Genomic DNA, 26,243 nt, shown 5'->3' on the forward strand with positions numbered 1-26,243 from the left:
CTATTTTATCTTCCTGTTAAATACTAAGAAAAGACACTGTCCCGTGCTGTCTAATATCTGGACTCAGTGAGGAATTTTTGTTCCCTCACCACAGATGTTTGTTTTCCAGGTCATCTCTATAGTGGTTATTCTGACCTTCTTTTTGGGTGTACTTCTACAGGTTAATTTATTGGCAATAAAGCCCTGTATTAAATTATGGCCTTAACATTTTGTAAATGTATCCAAACTTATGTATGTGCATGTGTATGTGTGCACACATCATAGTTTAATTCAAGTACCTTTTTGTCATGCAATCATCCATCTCTAGTATCTTTGAATTCATTGGCTTATTTCAGTTAAATTTGACAGAGAATAATCATCTTGAATAATAAATTTCCTGTAAATTTCATCAAAATCAGTAGCCAGCAAGAGAAGAGAGCCTACTTAGCACCCTTGTTATGAAAAAGACTGAAGGAGTCACAAAAGACATATGGAATGAGTACTCCAAATACAGGAAAATGGGGCATTTAGAGCTTTCAACTCCAAGTTGCCAGGTAATCTAGTCATAAGACAGAAGTTCCAAGGATTTCATTGTGTTTGCCCCTCCTCACAGACCTACTTACCCCTTTTTCTGAAAAAGTGTGTTTACTGTTCTGATATTCCTTGCTGAGATGTGTTACTCAAGTTTCTGTGTAGTGAAACATGACTGTATTTCCTGTCATGTTGTAGGACTTACTTTACTGTTCTTCAGTCTTTACCAGTTACAGAAACCAGCTGTCTAGTGATGACAGCTCCAAGATAAATGAAATGCTATCTCATTGGCTGATTTCATTATGCTCCGAGCCGTTCTCGCAATAGACTATAAGTTTTTTTGTTTGTAACAGACTACTAGATGGGAATGGCAATGGCCACTCTTTGAAGGAGGAGCTCAAACAGGTTTTGACTTAGCATGAGGCGTGCTTTATTGCTGTTGCGGGGATGTGAAAGTAAGCTGTCTCACTGGTATTTTATTTCATGTTGTACCTTATTCAGAAGTAGAATAGGTCACAGTCTATTCTTGTGGAGCCCTGACTAGTAAAATGGACAGCAGATAAAAGGATGTAGCAAAGAAGTTTGCTTTTCAGGGAAAAGATGAATTTTCATAGAATTTCTTTTCTCAAAATGACCAGAAAGCCTAAACTTTATTAGCATTGATTCCCACTCATTTCCCTCACAGTCTTTTCTGATGCTCCAAGTTATTTTTTCCCCTTCTAAGAAAAGTAACTTACGTGTGAGTGAAGTATGTTTCTCATTGTGTCTCCAAGTTCACATTTTGTTTGCAGATAAGACTGTATGTTTATCATGTATTATATTGTTTATATATGTGTTGTCTATTTCAGCAGTGTTGTTTTGTGGTTTTTTTAAAGTAACTAGCTAACATTTGTGAAGGAGAGGGTTAAGAAGGAAAAAAGATGCTTACTTAAAACTTGGACGTTTCCAAGACCAGTTATTAGAACAACAACAAAATCGATCTCCCAGTAAGTCTTACCTCTTTATGGGATACAAAGCTGGCATTGTAGGAGCGTAATTCTAACTAGAATGCTGCAAGTGTGTGTGTAGTACGTTGGCTGCATTTTTGGTAACAACTGGACGTTTGCTTCTGGGTCTTTGCTTCCTGTCACAAGTTATGTTTAAAAGATTATCCAGGTAGCTTCTGAATGTCTCTGTATGGGAGGTTTACCAGCAGTGAGCCTTGGACAACAGTCTCCTACTGGTGCTGTCCATTGAAGCAAGGTTGAACTGTGTTCTAGCCCCTCAAAAATTCTCAAAGTATAGCAGTTTGAACAGTTAGTTGTTCCCTTCAGCACCTTGATTGTTTCCAGATACAGCAGAAAAATTATGCTTTGTTTCCCAAGAGTATTATAAAAACAGGCAACTCGGTTCTCAGCTGTCATGGTGGGAGGAAGTAAATTCGAAATCCTGGAAAAGTTAACTTAGAGTCCATGTACAGGAATATAGAACAGAAAGCAAGCTGAAGCAATTTCTGAACTGTAGCAGAATCAATGAGGAAGGCTTTGCTGAGTTTAGTAGAGGAAATTTTTTTCTTCAGATCTCTCTGCTTGACTTCCAGATAAACTACTTGGACCTTTGGCTGGTGTCAGAATGTTTCAGTTTGGGATCAAATAGCTATTCTTGGCCCAAATTACTTCTGGACATTGTCCAGAGACAATATTCTTAAGGAGTACATTGAAATCACAGAAACAGCTTTCTCCCAGTAGCAGACCAAAAAAATACTGAGATGAATGAAACCACACATTATCTGCTTCAGATCAAATTGATGTTACTTGGTTCTTTTCCTTGTTTTGGTTTTAGAGAACTTGGGGATGAATTGTGTAAAACTGTTTGCATGCCAGGAAGTTAAAAGGGTTTTCCCTGTTTACTGTCTTTTATATAGTTTTTCTACTTTGCATATGGATGGTAGGTTTCTCTGGGTGGGGTGAAGGGGGAATGTTCCTGATTTTGATCACTTCCATTTTATATAGCATACGTTCCAGTTAGCCTTCCCAAATTTATATTAATTCTTATGTTAGCTTAAAGGAAGAGGCAGATTGTGTTCTCTTTCCATGCAGTTTTTTTGATTGGAGATGTGTACAGCAAAAAACTGTGATAAATGCATGCACAGTTTCTCATGTCTGAGTAACTAATTATAGTTCAGGGGTTGAGAGTGACTGTTGAACGTGAGGTTTCATATTGGAAATATGTCAAAAGAATATGAAAATAAGCATTCTGAGTTTTGTAATATTGACTCATTATTCAGTTTTCTTCTCTGCAGTGTCCTTTTTTTGGCCATTCTAGTTTTAGCTTCTTCATGTTTTCTCAGAGCCAGCAGGAGGGATGTGAGCACACAAGGTACAGACTCTCTCTGTTATGATGTCTAACATTACAGTGCATTCCTATTAGGCCCAGCTCTGATGAGAAAACTGCTTAATTTCCATAGCCTGAAGCTGCAGAATGCCTACTAGAGATGTAATACATAAATCTAGCACTTAACTTTAAAGAACATTTTTGAACTTGTGCAAACTATGCAAATTTTTTTCTTCTTTTTCAATAGATTTCTAAAAGTTTAACAAGTGGTTAGAAAGTTTATAATATGTTGTTATAGAATGGAAAGTATCAGGCCACTCAAAATTTGGGCTTTATTTGTAAATTACTCTGGACCAATAAATAAATCTGTACATGCAATTTTCACATGCATTCTTTCTAAATTAAAATTCTGTAACTGTAAAGTTAAGTTTATTTGAGAAGCTGTCGCAAACTGCTTTGCAGCTGTATAGTTTTATGTTGTTTATTCTTGAGGGTCTTCGGAATAATTTTTGTATTGAATTATTTAAAGTAGAGCACTTCTAAGTTCCTTAAATGCTAGGCTTTCTAAACATTTGACTATTTAGAAAATAGTGATGGGATGATTATTTCTACTGGTGCAGGTTGTTTTGTGAGATCTTTTGTTTTCCTGCTGTGGGAACAACAGGGGTTTGTCCCTGTAAACAGTTACCCTATGAAGTTGTTACTGGATTTGAATTTTTGCTTACAGGTTAAACAGAAGAGAAAGAAGCTCAAAGCTTGCATTCCAAAACTGATGACTTTTTTTTTTTTTTTTTTTTTTTTGGAGGGGGGTTGGAAAGTGTACCATTTAAAATATAGAAAAGTAAATCTATTACTCGTGGTATTCACTGCAAGATATTTAAGCAGATAAACTTTCTTTGAAAATCCTATGAAGTTTTGGAAAAGATCTTTTGTATTTTTTATTTATAAATTTGTATCTCTTTTCCTGAAGCTATGGTGAGCCCAGCATACTGTCATTCTTTTTCAATTGTAAACATAGTTTCGGTACTACCACTTTTGCACCAAACGCTGTTCCTAAGCGACTGCTGACGTCAGTTGGTGCAGCACAAGAAGGTTTGTGTGTTTATCTGCTGTGGGCAGACTCTTAGAAAAGACGAAAGTATGTGACTAGATTAGGCCAGAGAGATTGCTGCTTTAAGTAAGCATACATACTGTTTGCAATGTCATACTTCATTTTTTCTGTATTTTATTTTGATTAGCAGTTGTATCTTCTGTTGCATATGCCACAGTATCTGGTTTGCAGGAGGTGATAAGCAGGGGTATATATTCTCTTTGCTGCTGCTTTAAAGGGGTAGCCTTTTTTCTCTTTTTCTACAGAATAGTTAGAATGAGAATTTAAAAGGAGTATCTGTTGTAGCATAAAGCTTTCACATACCTGATCTCAAGGTTAGAAATAGGACTATTAGAAATGAAAGCAGGCATACAACTTCCAGTTCAAGCGAAACATATTTACTTAGAGATTTTTGGCCAGAGTCTATACATTTGGAAAAACTGGAATGATACTCTTGGAATATTTTACTGCGTGCCTTTGTGTCAAACAGAGTTGGAGCAGTGCTGGCTTAATGACCTTTGTGAATTTTTTTTTTTGTCCTTGATTATACTTGCAGCACACCCACACTGCATAAAAATTACCTGTAGCAAAAACTCTTTGTATGAAAATCTTTTATGAAAGTAAAGGAAATAGTAGTCGGACTGCAGTCATGGTAGGCCAAAGAGTGAAGGTGAAAAATTTATAGGAAGTAGTAGTACCAGATGGTTTAATAAGGCAGGAAGAAAAATAACAAGCATAAAATCGCTTCTTCAGGTTGAAGAATAGAAGCAGCAACTTTCAGGACGAAATAAAAGCTGAGAACAATTGTTCCAAATTAAATTAGATAAAAATTAAAGAATGCCTGTGGGACATAGGAGGACATTAGCAAGCAAAAAGGTGAAAAGGTCAAGCTAAATAAGGTCTACTTCGAATGTGGCTGTCGTGATGGTCTTACTGGTGTTGAAGCGTACATCAGTCTTTTTACGTTTCCTGTACTGTTATATTGTGCTATCCAGCCTGGCCTTGAAAACCTTCAAGGATGGAGACTGCACAGCCTCTCTGGGCACTCTGCTTCACCTTGTCCCACTGCTAGTGTGTGCTCATAGTGAGAAATTTTTTCCTTATGTCTAGCCTGAACTTCTGTTGTTTCAACATTGCCTCTCATCTTCCCACTGTGCACCACTGGGTACAGACTGGCTTTGTTGCCTTGATGGCCTCCTATTAGACACTGGCAGGCTGCTGTTAACTCCCCCCAAAAGCTATCACTTCTCCAGACTGGATGAGCCCAGCTTCCCCAGCCTCTTCTCACAGGGTACGTTCTCCAATCCTGTAGTCATTTTGGTGATCCTCTGCTGAACTTGCTCCATTTTATCTATGTCTGTCTTGTATTGGAGAGCCCAAAACTGGGTGTCCTGTTCTAGGTGTGGTCTCACAAGAGCTGAGCAGAGGGGTCAGTCATTTCCCTTGGTCTAGTGGCTGTGCCCTTGTGAATACAGATCAGCATACTGTTGGCCCCTTTGCTGCCAGGGCACACTGCAGGCTCATGTTCGGCCCTTCATCCTTTTCAGAAGAGCAGCTCTCAGCCTGCATTGTTGCAGGGGATACCTCCTTCCCAGGTGCCAGGGCTTCATGTATGTCGCTGCTGAATTTCGTAAGACTCCTGTTCACTCATTCCTCCAGCTTGTCTAGGTCCCTTTGGATGGCAGCCCTGCCCCCTGCATGTACTATCTGGTTCCCCCAATTTGGTATCACCTGTAAGCATGTCTTATAAACTTTCATTGTTCAGAAGAACGTAGTGGGGTTTAGTTCAGGTTAATAAAAGTTAAGTAGCTGCAGGTGCTATTACTCTTTCCCTTACTGCTGCTGCTTCTTCTAGGTCTTCATTGAATTTTCATTCCCTTTAGCCTTATTTTCTTATTGTAAGAATCTTTTCCCCAGCTTTCAATAGCAAAGGTAGAGTTAGGAATTTACATTTAATTCAGTAAACTGTTCTTAAACTAATGGTGAAGTTACTTGTGAGTTTCATTAGTATGAAAGCATAAAAATGGCTCAGATTAAGAGTTCATTTAGCTTAATATTCTGTCTCTAATCTCTGATCTTTGTCTAAGGTCAAGTTTAAGATCTGTTCTTATCAGTTAAATATCTTTTACATCCTTGACTTGAAGATGTCATATTAACAGATTTTTGGGACAAAAGGTGGGTTAGAACTTTTCCCATCTATCCTGTGCATCTGCCTGTTATTGCAGTGTCTCCAGAAGCATCACACCAAGGGAAAAATCAATAAAAACAGTAATTGTAAATTGCTGCTTATCATCTTCCCATCCATTACAAGGGCTAATGTGCAATTAAATGCATTAAAGATCATGGGGGGAAAAGAAAGTAGCCATAATCAGAGGCCGATGGAAGGATAAAAATATGATAACATACAATACTTCCCCCCCCACATCCCCCTTCCTACACTCTCCCAACTTCCACCTGTTTTCAGCTCAGGGGACTTCCTAATGTGGTTTAGTTATTTAGTTACAAGTGCCTGTTCAGTCTCACCTTCAACTTCTAGGCACTTCAACCTTTGCCCAGTTTCCCCTTGAATTTATTTAAACTTCTTGCATCCACAGCTTCCTTTGATAAGGCAAGTTACTTACTACCTGTTAATGAAGAACTGCATCTTTTCTGTTTTGGACCTGGCTGGTCCTAGCTCTTTCTAATGGCTTCTGGTTCCTGTGCTGTAAAAAAGTAGTCTATTGAGTTTAAATTTATACTGACCAGTTCCTTGGGCAGAATTTGCAACAGTCGTGAGTTCACTGTAACAATATACATGACACCTAGCAGTGACAATAACTAATTTGTTTAAAAAAATTATTGTAAGGTTATTTTAGAGACCAGCTTGATATGTCAAAGTTCATGACTTTGTATATTCTTAGACTGAATATATTGCAGTAATATATAGTTTTGCTGTTTCCTGGAGGTTGATAACTGTCTGCCATTAGGATTTTTTTGTTGCAGGATGCTGCCACTCAAAGTTCTGCCCAACAATAGCAGATGTTCTTGTACAAAACACCTGGAGACAAATGAACAGCAGGAAAATCTGCTCACTGAGAAATGATACCATGCGATTACATTCATTTCCTTTTGCAGGGGAAAGTTGTTGATTCTGTGTTATGCGAGATCAGCTGGAATTACTGTTACTGTCTTTGTATACTTACAGAGAAATGGCTGCATCTTGGACATATGGTTTGGTTTTTTTACACGTATTTGTTCTGCAGGCTCTGCTCTTGTTCACAGAGAGCAAACTTTGTATGTTTTTGTAAATAAATGAATTACTCAAAAAATTATCCTTTCAGTGTCACTGACTTCAAAAGGCAGCCACAGCAGAGATCCCAAAATACAGTTTTATAGACAGAGAAAAGGTAATTCTTTCCTTGTTAGGTCATATGTTAACAGTAATAATAATAATAATTAAATAATTTTTAAAAAAGTAACTCATTGTTTATGACTTATAATCTTATAACAATCCTATTTCAAATTTTAAAAGCTGTTGCTCTGGGATACTATACAAAATACATTGAATTTCTAGAATGATTTTTTAAAAAAATAACCTGTTTAATTTGTTGAACAGTTTAAACAGTTACTATAATCTCTCCTTGAATTAAGGGTATAAAATATTAAAATGAAATTTTCAAGAACACCTGTGGGTTAACCATAATTATCTTACATTGAGACAAAGCAACAGGCTTTTATTACATCTCCTAATTGCAGTACAACCTATAGCAACCATTCTTGTCTCAGGTTTCTTAGTTACCATCCTGTATGTTCTGTTAGTTTGTGAAACTGTAACTGGGCTCAAAAACTTCTCTCTGTAAATTTATAATAGAAAAACTGAGAAGCATTTTTCTCTAGACTTGCAGAAAATACCCATGCTGGTTCTTTATAACTTTCTGATAAGTTACTTGCTGGATTATTTTTAGCAGTCCAATGTTACTTTTCAAAAAGTTACATTTTCAGTGCAGTATCATAATATATTAAAGCTGCATAATTTTATCATCTAGGCTTTTTTCATAGGTTTTCAATACATCTTAAACCGGCAGCCACAATTTTAGAATTCTGAAACACAATGTAGAGTCAACAGAACTTTTCAGAACTCTCTTGCTCACTTACATAGGAAAATTAAGTTTTAAAAAGGAAATGGAATAAATTGGGAAGATGTGTGATGTTAGTATGAGATGCTGGTAATGGAATAATCTTTCACTGATAATTGGCTAAGATTTTGTTATTTTGCTCATTGTTTATACAAAGATTATGAAAATATAAATTTGATCTAACTTTGATCCTGTACGTTTCTTCTTCCTACTTCTCATTTGATTTTTGCTTTTATTCCAGATATAAACAAGTATAAAGTTAGTGTCTTCAGAAATATCCTGAAAGGCTAGGAGACTTCAACAGATACAGCTTGATTTTGGTTAGCATGTGTTATACAGCAATTAACAGGAAAGTTGGCTGATAAGGTGCATTTATAAAGTTACAAATCCAATATATTTGTACAGAAGCCCTGAAGATGCTTTTTGTCCCTGTAGCCCAGAAAAAAACATTTCTATGAGGGATAGTTCACATATGGCTGCCAAAAAAAGGAAAGGTTTGTAGATAAACTAGGCATGATGTATGAAAGAATTAGTTTCAACTCAAATAGGGTAATGCCTAATGTAGTCCTTGGGGGCAATTTGGACACATAGACTTTATTTTGTGATTTCCTTGTTCTTTTTTAGAGGCAACCACTTTTAACGCGTTGTTCCTAGAGTGTGGTTTCATAGCATATTTTGTGAAATATTAGTTATTCTCTTTCTGCTCTTGGTAGCTTTGCCTCATTGCCTTATTTCAGAAACTGACCATTCTTTTTGGCCAAATAATCGGTTCTCTTGCATGTTGTACAGCAGTGTTCCCCAAACTACTTGGGATGGCTAATGGTTACCATCCCACTTTGGGTTACAGCAATTGCAAGGGGAATTCCATCCCTGATGCAAAAACTTAACTGCTTGTTAATATCTGAGTCCTAGCCCTAGCAGAAATAAGGCTTGAAATAGAAATTATCACAACAAGGGAAATAAAAAGTGGCAACTACTCCTTTTGGTATAAAGGTAAGATGGGGATACAGGATAACATTTATTCTTTCATAGAAAACATCTACTATTGACATATTATGACTCTATGACCTCTTGAGGTTCCTTTCAAACGGAGTTATCCTAGAAGACTATGTACCTGTTGGTGTGAAATTTTGTGTAGACATAGCTAGCTTAGTTCAGGTACTGCTGAGGGCATGTTTGCAGTAGCACATAATTCTTCTCAGGCTGTGAATCCTGGGAAAGGAACTGAGCAAATATTTAAGTACTGAGTCAATGTCGAACTCCAGCCACTGTGGCTACTACCTAAGTTTTTTAGCTTGTAGTTCTCTAGGAGTTTTCTAACATACTCCCTGCTAGCTTGTATGAATGAACTAGAAACATCTCAGTACCTTTGACTACTATTCATAACTCTTCTGTCATTGTAGAAATAGGCCACACAACTTTATATGTCCCATCTTTCTTTTCTTGGGATTTAAACTTGCAAAAAACTAGACAGATCCTCATTACTTTAACCAGTACCTCAAACAGTCTGTTAGCTTACTGTGTTAATGTAAACTTACCAGCATGTATTAAATCTACGTTTTGAAAGGTGGTGGAAGCAGACTAAATGCTTAGTGTTCTGAAACATGCATTTTAGATGCCTGTAATATGTTCTCACTGTATAGTACAGCAGTCATAGCAACTCTCTGTTCAAATCATATTATGCCTTTAAATATCATTGAAACCTGAAAAATTCTGCTAACATGATATAAATCTTAAGTTGCACCAATGTTTAACTTAACATTTTGGTTAAATCGTGTGAATTCTGGAGGAAAATGTTCATATGCTTTAACAATATGTTGCAATGCTCTCTGACTGCAGCGTTAGTTGCCTTTAATGTCAGTGACTGAACTCTTCAAAAATTAAAACCTCTTGCTGATATTTTTAATTTAGTTCTCTTGTCCCCACACTGGTATGGAACCTTTGTTGATTTTGGATGCTGCTGTTTAATGCTGCTGAAGTAATTCATGATAGAATGAGCTTTGAAGTTTGTTTTGCTTAAAAGCGTAAGTCCATATCTTCCTTTAAAGAAGTGTGTTCTCTATGGGAGACTTATCAGAAATTTGCACCTCTTAAACTGGTGAAAGAAGTAATACCATACAATTCTTGTCCTTTATTAGATTACATCAGCAAAATATGTAATACATAATGAATAAACTACATACATGATTCACATTAGAATTTTTAAACTGTTGTACTCTACAAAATCTATTTTAAAATTCTGTTTGTGAATCATATCAAATTTTGTTGTCTTTCATAAACAGATTACAGATAGATTTTGAACCCACTGATCTTTAGTTTAACTGCTAGTACTTGAGCTAAAGAAATATTCTGAAATCCCTTTATAGATGTGTTCCTGAAGAAAGATTTGATGCATGTTTACCCAATTAATTAGTGAATCTTGGGGTTTTTTGTGAGTGAAGAACCATGCAGCAGAGAAACCCCAGAGTAGGAAAGGTGCTGGATCACACAGCAAGCTGAGATTTCAGTGCTTAAACAGGTTAGCGTCTGGTAAGGCCCTGCTAGATGTCACTCTCCTCCATTAGATTGAGGTGCTACAGTCTCTTGAGACTTTGATTTTGAAATGTGTTAATAGCTTCATTAACTATTATAAGGGTTGAAGCAGCTGTTTGATGAACTGGACCGCCAAGAAATCATTACTAAACATTCTGTAACAGAAAAATGTGCTTCTAAGATCTACAAGAATTCCTCATTGCATCAGTAGTATACTGGATTTATGTTATAGGACTTTAAAAATTGGGTAGTCCCTTACACCAGGTTTTATCAAGAAAGTTAGAAATTAATAGTGGTATTGTGGGTAGAAATAACACAGTAGAAAAGTTTGCAAAAGCTGTCTTACAAACCAGTCTGAACAAAAGAACGAACAGTGCTGCTGTTTTTTACAAGTTGTCAACTATGTGTTTAATTAAGATTAGTGAAAATCTCACAAGGCTAAACAATCCAGATAATTGTAAATTGTTGGATATTGAGTAAGTTGGAGTTAATATTCATAGTAATTTTAACTGCTAGATAAAAAATGAGTTATGTATCATGACAGTAAAAAAAAAAGAATCTTGGAAGCTAGAATGAGTATCTCTTCACGAAGCTGTACTGTGCAATGTCAGTACTGTCAAGAGTTATTACTGAATATTGAAGGAGATGGCTTATGTGAGTTAAAACAATAAATGTTTTGTGCAGATAATGTGAATATGTCTTCAACTGAGTATACAGATGAATAATTATGGAAACTCTTGCAGGCACTTCTCCGTTCCTCTGCTGTCAGCTAAGAAATCATAAATAGCTAAGAATTTTTTTTAAATGTTTCAACAAGACTTCTTCTCACTTTAGAGATCTTGCATTTTGTGGCACCTTAAGAATTTTAAAACTACATTAATGAAATATAACTTTACGTAGATTGTTTAGATTTTGCATGAGGTTGGGGTGCTCAGATTAAATCTTTAGATACTATCAATGATTGTTTATTGAAGCAGCCAGTCAGAGAAACCAGAAAAGGAAATGGAACTGTTAACTTCCTCCTGAGGAATATTTAGGATCTGCTTCAAAATAGCAATCAGAGAGCATCTCTGTAATGATGATTGCAATGTCAGCAATCATTCAGAATTCATATTGGAGCAATGAAAACCAAAATACCTGTTACACTTGTGCTCAGAAAAACTGTTAAAATAAAAGGGGAAAGTAAATGAAGTAGAATCCCTGCAGGCGGCATAGAGACTATTCAGAGGTGCCATACTGGAAACTTGAGACAAATGCATGCCATTTATCAAAACAAGATATAAAGATAAAAAGAAAGATGCCATGATTAAACAGGATGGTAAAAAAGGCTCATAGGAAAAAGTAAGCATTCTTGAAAAAAAGTTGAGCTTGTATCTAGAACAGACAGGTTAAATGTAATAGTCCAAAGCAGATAAAAAATTATCTGAAGAGCAACTGGCAGAAAATATAAAATATTGTTAATTATATTTGTACAAATGCATTAGAAGCTTGAAGCCTCCCAGAATGCCTGTAGGACTGGTAGGTTCTCAGAAATAGGAGTGTCCATATAAGATGATGCCACAGCAGGAAAAGAAAAGATTCTTTTTGATAATGTTCACTGTGGGAGAACCTGGAGAAAATTCCTATGCTGGAAGTTTACAGGCAATGTTTCAGAGGGTTAAGTCAAATTTAAGTGTTGTAAAAGAAATTTGTTAAAGGTAAACCAGCAAAATGTCAGGACCAGGTAATGTATGCCTAAGGTTCTTGAAAAACTTGAGGATGAAACAACCAAATTGCTGGATGTAATGTGTAGCTTTTTACTTAAAATTGATTAGGTCCCAGCTGACTGAAAGTTGGCCAATGTCATGTCACTTTATGAAAGTTCTTAGGAGAGGTCTAAAGAACTGTTGGCCAATAATCATGACTTTCATAGCAGGCAAATTGGTAGAAATCATAACAAACATTAACATCACTCATTTTAGAGAAAGATCATGTTTTGGGGAAGAGTCAACACTGCTTTTGTTAGTGAATCTTGCATCAAACAAACTTACGAGAATCTTTTGAAGGAACCAGCAAGTTTGTAGATAATAAAGATCCATCTGATACAGTCTGCTTGGATTTCTAAAAGGTAAGATTGGAAAAGGGAAGAGAAAGAGGTAACAGGGCTAATCAAAGCTGTTGGAAACCTTTTCATACAAGGTGCTATGAGGGCTGCTATGGGGAAACTCCATCCCAGCCAGACTCGGTACAATGGGCTGTGACTGCAGCATGGAAAAAGATACCCATAGGGAGGATATGATAGTGGTCTGTGAAATCATGAATGGCAGAGAAAACTGTAAGAGGCTAGGGGTATCATGTTTGAGCCTGCTTGAGATGGTGTGTATTTTAAGCTATGAAACTTCTTTCATTGAAGATGCCAGAAGTCTAAGGAAGAAAATTCATTGAGAGCTATTAAATACAGTGCCACTTTGACGAAGCACTTGAGCTGCAGATTGCTGGATACTGGGAAGGTTCGGGAGAACAGATGGTTTTTTTATTTCTCTGTAGGAATCTTCTGTTGACTTGTCAAAGACAGGATACTAGGATAGGGAGGTTTGTGGTCTGATCCAGTGTAGCTAGTTTATATTCTAGTTTAAACCAGTAGGACAACGTTTGTTACTACTTTTGTAATTTAAGTGGGTATTCTTGGTTGCAATTGAATACAGAAGAGGAGGGAAGATGGCACAGGTAAATGAACAGTCTTAAAGTCATAATCTGTTGGGGTTTTTTTCCATTTAATCAGAGATTTTATTGTTAATAAACTTAAGCATGTTTTTTTTGAACTTACATGAATGAAAATAACAGTAGCCAAATTCCCAATATAAACCTACCTTATTTTAACATAATTATAAAGAATCTTTTCGCTTGTATCCCTAATGATTAATAACTAACTTTTGAATTCAGGTTTACTCTGAGACAAAAGTAGGCTGCACAGTTATCTGTTACTGTAAATTTGCTACAGAATTCCATTAATACTTTTAGAAAAATATTATTTGGTAGATCCAAGTTCTACATCTAGTTTTAATTTTGCCAAATGTTCCCCCTCTCAATATTTAATCATATTTCTTCTTTAATCTTCACTGGTTTATAATCTCTGTATAACCCAAACCATGAAGAACTTTCAGGGAAGAAGTGAAAGTTACCTTCTTCCAGTTAGAGTTCTCAGAAATTGATTCTGAATATTCATACTGCTTGTGCACCTTCCCCTTTGTCACCTGAATTACCAGTTATTAGGAGTTTGAGGAACTGGAAGAATCTGATTTGATTGGAATGCCAAAGGCATGGGCAGCTGGTGTATGTGACAGCAAGTATTGATACAGGAGTTACTTTTATTTGATGTATTTTGTTAGCACGAATGGATGGAGTCCCTCTTGAGGAACTCAAATTACAGGTACATAAAGCTTATTTTTATATAATGCTATAGGTCATGAAAATGTAAAACCTGGACTGAATATAGACATATTTGAGAAGAAATTTGTATGGTTTATTTTTTAGCTCTGCACATAGGAGGAGAACATTTGTTAGGTTAGGTACAAGTTTCTGAAGTGAAGTCAAACTTTTGTTAAGCCAGTCTAGCCAAAACAGATTAGTAACTTAATTTCTAAATTATAATCTAACTTGTCTTTGCCTCCCTTTTCCAGAATGAAAACTACTAACTTGGCGCATAGAGTAAACTTACCTTATTCTTTCTTTCCTTTTTCTTTCATTGGTTTAAGACCAATGTTGTCTCAAATGCCTCTGTTGTAGGACAAGACTGGCAATTGAAGAGAAACGGCCTTTATGGCAAGGATGTGTGTATTGTTATCTTTGTGAAAATCTGCTCTCAGATCAGCTATATTTTTTTTAAATTGTATTTTATGTATGCTCAATAAAATTCCTTTTATCTTTATAGCACAGTACCTGAAGATTCCACCATAATGTGTCTGATCCTATCTGAAGTGGACTTGGCCTGTAGTTTCAGCTCTGAGCATGGGCTGTGCCCTGTGAACAGGAGGATGGTTTCTTCTGTGCTTTGTCTCTCCCTTGCCTTGTCTTGCCTGATTTGATTGCAGTAGGGATAAGAACTGGATGTGGGTGTGGGGGAGAAAATAAGTTAAAATGTTTTGGTAAGCAGAAGGGAAGAACTTAGGGCTGAAGGAGAGGAGGCTCAAATCATGGTTTGAACTTCAATGAGAATGGGATAATTTTATGTCTGGAGTAACGAGATTGACATGCCAGACAAGGAGGTTATGATGAGAAACTTGAGAAGTAAACATAGCTGGAGATACCTGAAGAATGATACTGGAATAAGGAGGTAAGGGGTGGGTCTGGATTAATGCTGAAGGGGACAGGGCTGTACATCTTGTATTCGAGAGAACAAACAGAAGTTTGTGCCTGCTGAGGAACCTTGCAATCAGGAGACTGAATGACACCATCTCCCTCTGCTGCAAGCAAGCACCTGAGACAGGATCTTAGTGCTTTCTAATATTTATCTGAACAAAACATACTAACCTGACTTCTACCATTGCTTGCCCCAATGGGGCAGATCTGGTGGCTTGTCACTCCATCAATGTGATGACATAATTTGTGATGGAATTTGGGAGTTTCGGTTTGCCTTCTTGAAAACAATTAGGCAGTAGCAATAATAAGCTAAAATGGGCTGTGTTTCTGAAGGAATTAAAAAATTAAATAATTCTGTAAATGAAAGTGCCTATGACTTTGCGAGTTCTAACTATGTAATTCCATACACCTCTCCTGTCCCTCCTTGTCCCCCAAATCCTGAAAACTGTGGTGCATCACAGTGAATAATGAGAGATTTGTTTTGTTTTCTCACTGTAGTTCCTAGTTCTCTGTGCCCCCAAATAGGTGTAAAGAATGGGTCAGTGGTCAGAAAAAAAGAAGAGATGGGCTTATGCTTGAGGCAGTTGAACACTGCATTGGAGAACTAAGTTTTATTCTGACTTTGTAAATGAAATTTCTTTGTGTGTGTAAGATCCTTGGTGAGTCACTAAAATCTAACTTTTCCCAAGTGGTTACTAATTGTATGTGTGTTTTTTTGGTTTGTTTTTTTTTGGTTTGTTTGTTTGGTTCCCACCCCCCCCCACCCAAGGTTATGGATCTGATTTGCAGTAACGGTAGCCACTCTTTGCTGTAGCCAAAGACTATCAACTGTAGTTTGAATGCCTAAAATCTATGTAAGTGGCAAAAGAAACCAAACATTCAGTTAGACATCCACATTTAGCAAGAGTATTTTTAATTAATTTTTTTAATCTGATTTACTAATCGGTAAAGTACTCCTATATTTTACAAGCATTTTGTAACTAATTTTGTAAGAATATTTGTGAATATTCAGGTGTTATCATGGTAAGCACTATACCGAAGCTAGAAGAACTAAAAAAAAAAAAAAAAATGTGGTTTTGAACGGCATTCAACAGGTATGGGGCCACACACTGAACAATAGCAAAGCAGAGTACTATGCTCTTTCTGTGGACCTAATCCATTGTCTTTCAAGTGTGGCAACTCACACTTGCTATTTGACGGACAAAATTTCAGTCTCATTTAGCCGTCTGTAAATCCCTTAAAACGAAGTTGTCTTAGCATATTGACTATGAGTATGTTTGCTTCTTTTTCTATTTATACACAAATTAGCATGATATTTTCTAAACATAGTTATTGCATCAAACTTGAGGCTACCTTATGAGACTGAGAAATTCAGAGATACATTTTCTACACTGAATTTTGAAAAATGCTTTCCATTCACTTGAGTAAGTGATGACAAACTACTTACTTGGCATCACCAAAAAGGGATGTGACATCTAATTAATTGTTCTGCTGCAATCGAACAAGTTCTGTAAGTCATGAATTGAAATTTTTGTTTATAATACATCAGTGGCAGTGGTACTGTGATCCTAAAACATTAACCACAATATTTTTAATGTCTAGAACACTGTGAGTGCTGCTTATATACTGTACAACTCTATTCCAAATATATATATGTATATTATACATTACTGTATAGCAGATACTTATATATTTCAATTCAAATATTGGAGTTTTATGTACAGTAAAGCACTGTGATGCTTTTAAGAAACCTGCATTTATGCTTTGCAGTTTTGCTTGAAATGTTACAATGCTAATAGCCCTTAATTCACTTCTATTGTACGTGATCATGAGAAAGCCTTTTCTTTTCCAGCAATCATTTATCTTTTCTCCAGGTAGAGGCTGGATGTGTTCAGAGAAAATACTCAGTGTAGATAATTAGGCATATGCAATAAATTCTATAGTTGGTAAGACTTTTTAAGAGCTATGCCTTGTTTTGTTTCAGGGTTGAAAGTATGATGAGAAAGGATCATTTTGTGGTTGTAATAGCTGAATGACAAAGAATCTTTGTCTGATACAGTGTTATTATGCTGATAACCAGTCTATTTCAATTGTCTGTCTGTCCTGGTCTGTCTTTAAAATATTTATCATAATGCTTTCATCTGTCTTGGAGACGATAGAGAAGGGTTTTGGTTTTTTTTTTAGTAACGTTATAGAAAACTCATTAGTAAATTAATTTGTATTCTGTTCACAGTTTGGAAGGTTTACAGTAAAGAACATATGAGGTCACACTAAATGTGTGGAATAGAAAGAAATGCTGAATTGTTTCCTTACTTAAAATGGTCTCAGTTAACCTTTTATCCCATAATCATTTAGTTGTGTGGGTGGGTATGTTACTGTGGCTTGGCTAGTTTATGATACATCAGCTGTTCTGCAGTAATCGCCGATGAATTTGCTTTTATTTCCAGTGTAGTAATACATTCCCAGTGTATTTTCGCTGAGGGGTGATAACCTGAAGTATTTTGGTTTTTAAAAACAGCAAGAGGCTTCAGATGGAGCAACTAAAAAGCAGTGGCTTGCACCACACTAATTGCTGAATGGGTGGGTCTGAGAGGGCCTAATGTTTAGAAAAATGTCCCACCTCACTGGGGTAGATTCAACTCTACATGAAACTGCAGCAATTCTCATATCTTGAGTCATGCATTATCAAAGTTGAGAAACCAGGTAATTCACATTTTCTGGTGTTGAGGCATGTGTATCAAGAGCTTTGCATTTATCAGATTGCTTCAAAAGATTATAATGAATTTAGTGCTTTTATTACTTTATTCATAACTTCCAAGAGTTTACTTTGCACTTTCTTTACAATACTACAAGACATTTGGGTTACTGCTTGCACAGCACAGGATGTTAAATGCGTTGATTTAATTTATTACAACATTAATATTAGGAATCTCAGCATTTATCTTTAAGTACAGGTTCAGTTAACATAGTTTCTGTCCCCTTGATTTGACCCAATAGTTTCACACACTGACCGACAGTTTTAAACTGATGGTAAAAGTCTCTTGAGCTGTTTTTTTTCTTCAGAATATTTCGCCATTTTACATATATTCTGAAGATTTAGGTTAAAATTGCTGAAGTCCAACGAATATCTAGTTGGAGAGCTGTCTCCACTGCTGTGGCAGGCAATTTCTGTCATTTAGTCCAGTGGCATCCAAGTTTTTCTAAATTGTGAGTGAAAAACAGTCCCCCTGCCTTTCACTGCCTATATTGGCGTAAATGTGCTTTTCAGAATGACAGATTTTATCTGCTCACTGTGTAGTATGCTGATTTCTCAGCAGTTTAACTTCTTTTCCTTTCCCACCAGCCTGCAGCAATTTGGTTCAAGCATTTGCATGTTAATAGTATAAAAAAAGACAAATTTGCATCTTTTACCACCAGTAATCGTTTTCTATACAGACTGATGATGCAGTAATGAACCAGTTATGAGAGGGCAACTCATGAATATAAATAGACCCATTTTACAAGTATTTTGCCAAGGTCAGTGGGAAAGAGGAGTGAGGTCAGAAGTAGCTCCTTAGTCACAATCACATCTGGAGCTGAAACAAACTCTTTCTTTGTCTGTAGAAATTTGGCAGTGTTTTAGGGTTGCCAGAGTTTAGATGCTAAAATCTGGGACAATGGCAGAGAACTAAACTGTGCATACATAGATTAACTGTGCATGGAGAGTACAACTTATCTGCATAATAGCCACTTTTTCTGGATGACCCGTAGCCTTGATTTCTATGTGTTTGGAAAAAACAACTGTTACCACAGAAATACAGGAAAAGCCATACCCTATATGCTTTTCATAAGGCATTGGATTTGACCACTAGAACATAACATCTTAATTATACAGGACATCAGGCAACCTTGTGAAGTTCAGTCTGCATTTTTCCTTCATCACAGAAGAAATATTAATGCATCAACAGAAGCATTATTTGGATACAGTGATTATTGTTCAAGATAGCACTACTGGCACTTGTTTTTGGCCTCTAAACTTGTTTCTGCTTGTCAGTGGCTTTTGGTATTGTCCAAGTGCAGACTGGTGTCTTCTCAAAGAAAAAACATTTTTGTTTTATCTTATCTGTCAATCTGTCCACTTAAGTAGTCTCTGTTGTCATAATATTATAAAATGCAACTCACAAATTGCCTCTCAGGGGGGTGGGGGGGTGGGGAAGCATGTCTGCAAGTTCCAAAAAGGGTGGTGCTTATGTGACTCTTTTTGCAGTTTCTCAGTTTAATAGTGGATTTTAAGGAAACAGTCTTGGGAATGTAAGCCTTTCGGGGAAAGGGGGCACAGGTTGTCGTAAAAAAAAATTAGCAACTCAAGAGGCAAAAAGTGTATATGATTGCCACAAAGAACACCACAGCCAAGGGACATGGTGATGGGCACTTTCTAGAAAGTATTTTCCAGCCAAAATAGTCCCCCCTTTTTTTTTATGTATACAGCAGTTATTTTTCTTCCATATCCAACATGTCAAACTGATGGAGTACATAAACTTTTCCTATAATTACTGACCAATCTTGTAGTTTCAGTGAATGAATATCTTATATTTGACAGTTGTTATCCATAATCAGTCTAGAATAATACCATAAAGAGGAATCACTGAGTATATGCTTGAGGAGTGAGATCATCAGCCCTTAGCTATCTGCTGATGAAGAAACCAAGCACTGTGTCCTAATGCCCCCTGAAACATTCCCACAAGTTTGAAGTACTGTTTGGATATGGGATTTACCACTTTTCCAAATTCAAGGCCTTTTATGTTACAGTTCAGTGTAAAACTGTGGTGCCATATAGATTTGGGAAACTTGAAGTACTTGTAAATTACCTAATGACCATGGTGATGTAAGTCTGAAATAATAGAGTTGTGGTAGAAGGTTTTAAATGTGTTTAGTTTTTTCTGCTGCAGCAGATGAGGAATGGTTCATAATCTGCTGTTGTCTGAGATGGAGTGAAGGCAGGAGCAGCATTAGCTTCCTGTGGGCGTCATCTGCCCAGTGTCTTAGCACATTACTTGGTGACTCCAGAGAGCATTAAGGTACTTCAGTTATTTGATTTCTGGTATCTCAGATAGTTTGTCAGAATGGTAGCTTGAAAATAGGATACATCCTTAGACCTTTAGAAGTTTCAAATGATAACGCAGTATGACCAGCATGGATATTACAGCATGGTGCTAGCCTCAGTAATATCAAGAAGCTCTGACCATTCTGAAGTAGGAAAGCTTTTCAGAAACTTCTTTGGGAAGGGCGTTATTAGCCTGCTTCCAAAAAGATTCATTCAATGATGAGAAAGACATAATGTCAACCATGTGCATCTAATAACTATAAGCCATCAAGTAATTTTTAAAAAAAAAAAATATTTTGGATGAATGCAACAGATAGTGGAAGAGGAATGGTGGAAGGAGGCATTGGAATTTTTTATTGAAATCAAGAAATTGATGACAGAGAAATCGGCCTGTAGGCTTTTTCTGTATATTTTCATACCACTGGAAATATCTATTGGTTGCATTTGTTTTGTGTTTTAATAGTGAGTACTTATATACTCCCTTTTTTATTTCAAAATGTAATGCCTGGTATAGAAAAGCAAACAAGGCAAAAAGCTCCTATTCAGGAAATGTGTGTGTGTATATATATATATATCAGTGGTGTGACCTCTTAAGTGGAGTGTCACTATCCCCCCCAAAAGATCATAACTAAGAAATCAATTTCTATCCTAATTCTAAAGTTATTCAGTGTGTTCAGGTGTGGACACAGAAGCAAATTATTATAACTTTTCCACAGAATGATATGATGAAGGGAAAAAATATTGGAACTTGCTCAAAATTTTGAAAACCTGTTTGATCTCATCTGGGACTACAGACTTGTGCCCCAATCTTAATTGTGGAGTTCATAGAATCACACAATGGTTGAGGTTGGACAGGACCTCTGGAGGTCATCTGCTCCAACTCCCCTGCTCAAGCAGGGCCACCTAGTGCCAGTTGCCCAGGTCCCTGTCCAGATAGCAAATGACAGCCTGAATTAAATGTAGCTTTTTGTCTGGGAAAAATAATAATAATAGGAAAGCTAGTTGTCTTGTGGATTTTTCTATAATAGACTGAAGATTTTATTCTGTTCATTATTTCTTATGAAGATCAAACATAACATAGCTAGAAAAGCTAGCAGAATTACTAAATGTTTTCAATCTTTATTTTAGGCATTAATAATTTTTTGTTGTTGCTCTGTTTTAGAAAGATTGTGCAATTCAAAATCTACAAGTTTAGACATCTTTTGTATATTTTTAAAAATATATTGGCTATTACATTGAAAAACTGATAAAATTTATTCAGCTGGTTTCTATTGAAATGTGATAGTGAGGCTTAAAAATGTGTCATTGTAGAATAAAGTTCATTTCTGACATAATACTTTTGACCTTCCTCAGTTTGTAGCACTTCGAATTTCCTGCAAATGTCTTTGTCATTGTTTTAACTTCTTTAAACACACAAGTACTCATTTGGGGCGGGGGGGGGGAGAGCAGGCGGGCAATGTTAAAAAAAGGAGCTTGGCATTATTATAGATAAAAATATTGGAAAATAATTCTTTAGCCATTTTATATACTTAAGTTGTATTGTTATATTCTTTTCATTTTTCAAGTTAAACTTGATCTTTGCTCAAATGGACTTCATTACAAAACCTGAAATCTTACTCTTTTTACAGATTATACAAACCACATTTATATTGCATAAAAATGCATTTTCTGTAGTTATTGTACAAAACTATTATTTATGGGTTTAAACTATCCATAAAATCAGAAGTACTGTGAAGTGGAATGGAAAATTTCGTAGCTGTGCCCTGGTATGGCTGACTAAAAATGTTCATGCGGCCCTTCAAGCACTTGTAGTATGTTAGTGTCTGACAAATGGCTTCTTGTTTGTTAGATAGTCTAAAATGGTCACTCCTCAGCTTATACTTGATGATTCTGTTACTGCTGTTACTTTGTTAAGTAAATGGCAGGCCTCAATATATGCATTTCTGTCTTGTCAGGTTCACTTGCCATTCCTGGCAAGTGTTTATACTATCTGTATAAGTAATGAAGTAATAGCACGCCTATAGGAGGTTTCTTCTGAAGTCAGTTATCAGTTGGGTAAATCTTGTGTCATAAAAGTTTGTAGAGTTATTATCTATCTAAATATTTTTTAAAGTTTTTGATTGTTTTTGTTTCATTACTTAAAGGTGGCAAATGCATTTGTAAGTATTGACAGTGCACCTTGTATCAAAACGTATCGAGGCTTACAAAGCTAAGTTTAGGATGGTCCAAGTAAGAAAACTGTACTGTGGCTGAGGTCAGAGACAGCTATTGTCCTTATCTGAATCTGAGGGGTAACTGCATGGCCTCAGCATTTCTGTGTGATATGGGGATAGAAAGATGGTGCAGCAGCAGGAGAGAGATGGCAGCTCCTTTACATCCCTTAAATGTTGCTGGGGAGGTTGCCTGACACTTTATCACGTCATTCACAATGGTGTATTTTTGACTATTGCCTTTTGCTTTTTTACCATACAATATTTCATTAAATGCATTTTGGGGCGTTCATATTGAATTTTTGCTTGTTAGCTTTCTCACTTTTAATAGTGAGCTCTTTCTGAAAGATTTGCTAAAATTATGAAGAGCAGAGTTCCTTTCTGTAAATCTTCAACTACGTTGCAGGTACCAGGTAATCAAGCAGGAGTTTCCCTTCTGCCTTATTATCCTGAGGTTTCTGAAGATGTGTCGTTTTGTCTTACTCCAGCTGCTCCTTGTCTATTCTAAACGTGTCTTGTTGAACCATGTAGCTTGTTTGAGTAGGTATATGACTGTTACGTACCTCTTTGAAGCTGTTTTCATTGGAATTAAAATTTACCAAACTAATTTTGATCTTGTGATTTCTAATATACTACTTTATTAAATGGAGTTATAATGAATCTTTTTTTAATGTTTGCTACAAGTGCGAACAAATTACTAGGCTGTATGAATAATTTTATCTGTTTTGGGGGGGAGGGGGAAAGCAAGAAGGTAGAGAGATGACTGATTTAGGTGTCTCCTCAGTTTTTCTAGTTTTGAAACTAAAATGTAACACTTATTTGGGGAAGTAATGTTGGGATAGAGCTTGTAACAGAGATATAGTTGTATTCTTCATTTTACAATATCTTCTATTGGAGTGACGGTTGCCAAGCAGTGATACTGTAATAATATTTTGGCAAACAACTATTCCTGCTATGTTAGGAAACACAACAGAAAACCACCACCAAATAAGGCATATTTACATGTTTAATAATGCTTCTGGTTTGATTTTAATATTATGCATGTGGATTAGTGTGTGTTCTCTTTATAAACCTGGAGACAGTCTCCTAATACACAGTTCTTCCAGTTAATCTGTCAAAATACAAAGTGTGGACTAATGTTTTTAGCTCTAACATAGTCTGATTTTTCCCTGGTGAAGAGAAGACCCCCCAGAGATTGAAACATGTGCAGACCTTAATTTTCATATACTTTGACAATTAGTGAAAACTTGCTGTGAACAAAAGAGCATTGAAAAAATTAATTTGACATGATACAACTGTCAAAACTTACTCAGACGTGCTCAGCTTGAATCTCGCTTGCTCCCTGCCAAAAAAATAACCCTGGCTGCTTTTCAGTTTATGACTGGAGAGTGTTTCTTTATTACATTCTTAAATTATTGATTTTTTTTTTTTTTTTAAGAACAAAATATGTGAAACTCAGATGGTAATATTTGAAAGACGACAATATGAATAATGTTTGTTTTAATTCCCTCACATAAGTAGGGTAAAATAATATTACTTGTGTAAATAATTGTTTACTCTCTTTTCTTGAATAAGTGCCCTGTGCTTTTTGAATGAAAGGTAGCACTGCATGAGTCTTGGGACTTAAGCAATTATTTAAGATATCTTCCTGCAATTTTAATATTGTCATTTTGTTTCATGTTTTTAAAAAAGCTTGCTAGCTTTTAGGTGAAACTTAATTTCCCACTTTATCTTGTGTAAAAGCTGATAAGAAGGAAAGGTCAGGTGGTGCTGCAGCATCCATACACTGTAGTTGAATGCTGAGAGTTCCTTCAGGCTGTCTCATACTCTCAGCCCTGTTGTGAGCCCCAAGATTCAAAAATGCTTGCATAATTGGGTACTGTTTTGTGACTTATTAGTTGCTCTCTTGGGTATATAGTTGCATGCGAGCCAGATTGGCTACTTTCCCAGCTTGCATCACTGGCAGCTGTTTTGCTTGAGGCAGATGGCTTGTAAGAGAAGCACCCATAAATTAAGGCATTGCTACTTTTTGCAAACCGTTCTGTGAGAGAGAACCTGATGAGATGACGTTTCAAAGTGTTTCTTGTACACCCTGCTAAACTGCTTTGTAAGTGTCTAAATAGCACATTTTTTAAAAGAATTTTAGGGCAGTACAGGCACTATAATGTAGTTAATATGAAAATGTTAGATTATATTAAGAACTATTGGTGATGTTTTCTATATTTAAGAAGGTTCTGAAAAAAGGAATTCATGTCAGAAAGAGGAAAGAGCCTTAACGGCCTTATATAATGAGAGTAAGAGCATTTTTAAGGGCAGTTGCTACAGAGGAAATGGAATAGTATACAATAGCAAAACTTCAATGGCCTGCTCAAGTGTTTTAGACATATTTGTGTGTAACATTTTTCTTCTGGACTTTGTGCTCACAGTTCCCATGCAGAAGTATAATAGCTAAACCTCTAGAAGACTGCTTCTAAGGAGTAGTATGAGACTTGTGCAATTTCCTTGTAGTTAAGAATTCTATTAACACGCTTCTCCATCCATATGTTCATTCTGTAGGTGTGCACATACTACTGCTTTGGAGACTGGAAAATTTCTTGCATGAGTGGGATCCATGGACACACACACAAACCCTGCCTTTCTATGTGTCTCCACACAAGAATAAACCAAAAATCTCATCCTAGAATCGTCATTTCTTGAAATTACATAGCAGTTTTAAGCCAGAGCAGTTTACTGCCTCTGCTGTCTCTGTTTATTCCTTTGTTCCTGTACTGCTGTATTTTGTTAAAGCAAATTACTTTTGGTCTTCTCTAGTTTGTGCCTCATTCTTTTTTACTGTTGACCATGCCTGTGATCCTCCAGTGGGTTTTAAGAACCACCTTTACTATAGAGACTGCTTCTGGAATTCCTCTTTCTGTGTACATCTTTGCAATGAGACATGTATTTGAGAAATGTGATAATTTCATTTGGGCTCATACTCCAGGAAATAAAGGATTATTAGAAGAAACATCAACAATTTCCTCCAGTGAAGTCCAAAGCTTTCATGATCTGGTGGCAAGTTGGGAAGGTTTCTAAATCTAACTCAGGCCCAGTTAGGACATGTTCCCCAGTTAGGAGGGAAAAACAGGCTTTGAAAATAATTGGTCTCTAACCAAATTTAGCTTGGAGAAAGTAGTTTTTCTTTGTTCCCTGGGGAAACAATCCTCTTAAGTTGAGCTGTGTCAGAGCTTTTGATCTATAATATTATTGGTCCAAGCTGCCTTCATACATGGACTACTGTTAAATTTCTGTGTTTCATTGCCTTCTTGCCTTACTGTGAAGAAGTACTTGGGAGCAACTCTGCTTACAAATTGGCCACAGAAGCAAAGTCTGTCTATCTTTATCATGCTGGTTTTTATAAATTGCTTTTTAGTTGTTAAAACATATAGTTTAGCTTTTGTGGTTATGACAGGTGTCTGTTGATTCCTCCCCACCCCCAATATTTTTAATTTTCTTGAAATGCCACATTTGTTCATTTTACTACTGAGGGGAAATGCTGAAATGTAACGGTGGTCTTTCTGTTCTATTAAACTTGTTATATAATTCCTCTTTGTATGTGCAAAAGATACCGTAGGTACGTGCATAATCTTTTCAAGGAGAAGATGGAAGTTGGAATCTGTAGATAGATATGAACTACCTCTTGCTGTAAGTGTTCAAATCGGAATTACTTTTTAAAATAACATTAATTTTGGGAGGATGGTGTTCTGTGCTCCCACATAGTCCATAGAGATGAGGTGATTTGCAGCAGCCCTAGTTAGGCTGCATATGACGTAATCGAGAGCAAATATTCATTCATTCATTCACACATACTCTCTTTCAACTAAAATTAGCTTCTGTGAAAAGACACAGATATTTCCATCAAAAATAGGCTCTAGAGTAAACCAGTTGGTAGTTATGGGATGGGTGCAGAAATTACTACAATCTGTTCTGTCCTATGTAAGTAAATAATAAAAATGGCCCCTTTAGGCCTAATATTTTGTAACTTTTTGTGTATCCTGTTTTATCTTCTGCTGTTA

General features: G+C 36.3%; 1 protein-coding gene and 1 pseudogene across 1 annotated transcript in view; both read left to right on the forward strand.

Moving 5' to 3' along the window:
• PDE3B (phosphodiesterase 3B) overlaps positions 1 to 26,243 on the forward strand; it is a 95,395-nt gene that overhangs the window by 24,170 nt on the left and 44,982 nt on the right. The window lies entirely within an intron of this gene.
• On the forward strand, positions 5,976 to 6,155 carry LOC142593860 (U2 spliceosomal RNA; annotated as a pseudogene).

This window comes from Pelecanus crispus, chromosome 6 (assembly GCF_030463565.1).
Source record: "Pelecanus crispus isolate bPelCri1 chromosome 6, bPelCri1.pri, whole genome shotgun sequence".
Taxonomy (NCBI): domain Eukaryota; kingdom Metazoa; phylum Chordata; class Aves; order Pelecaniformes; family Pelecanidae; genus Pelecanus; species Pelecanus crispus.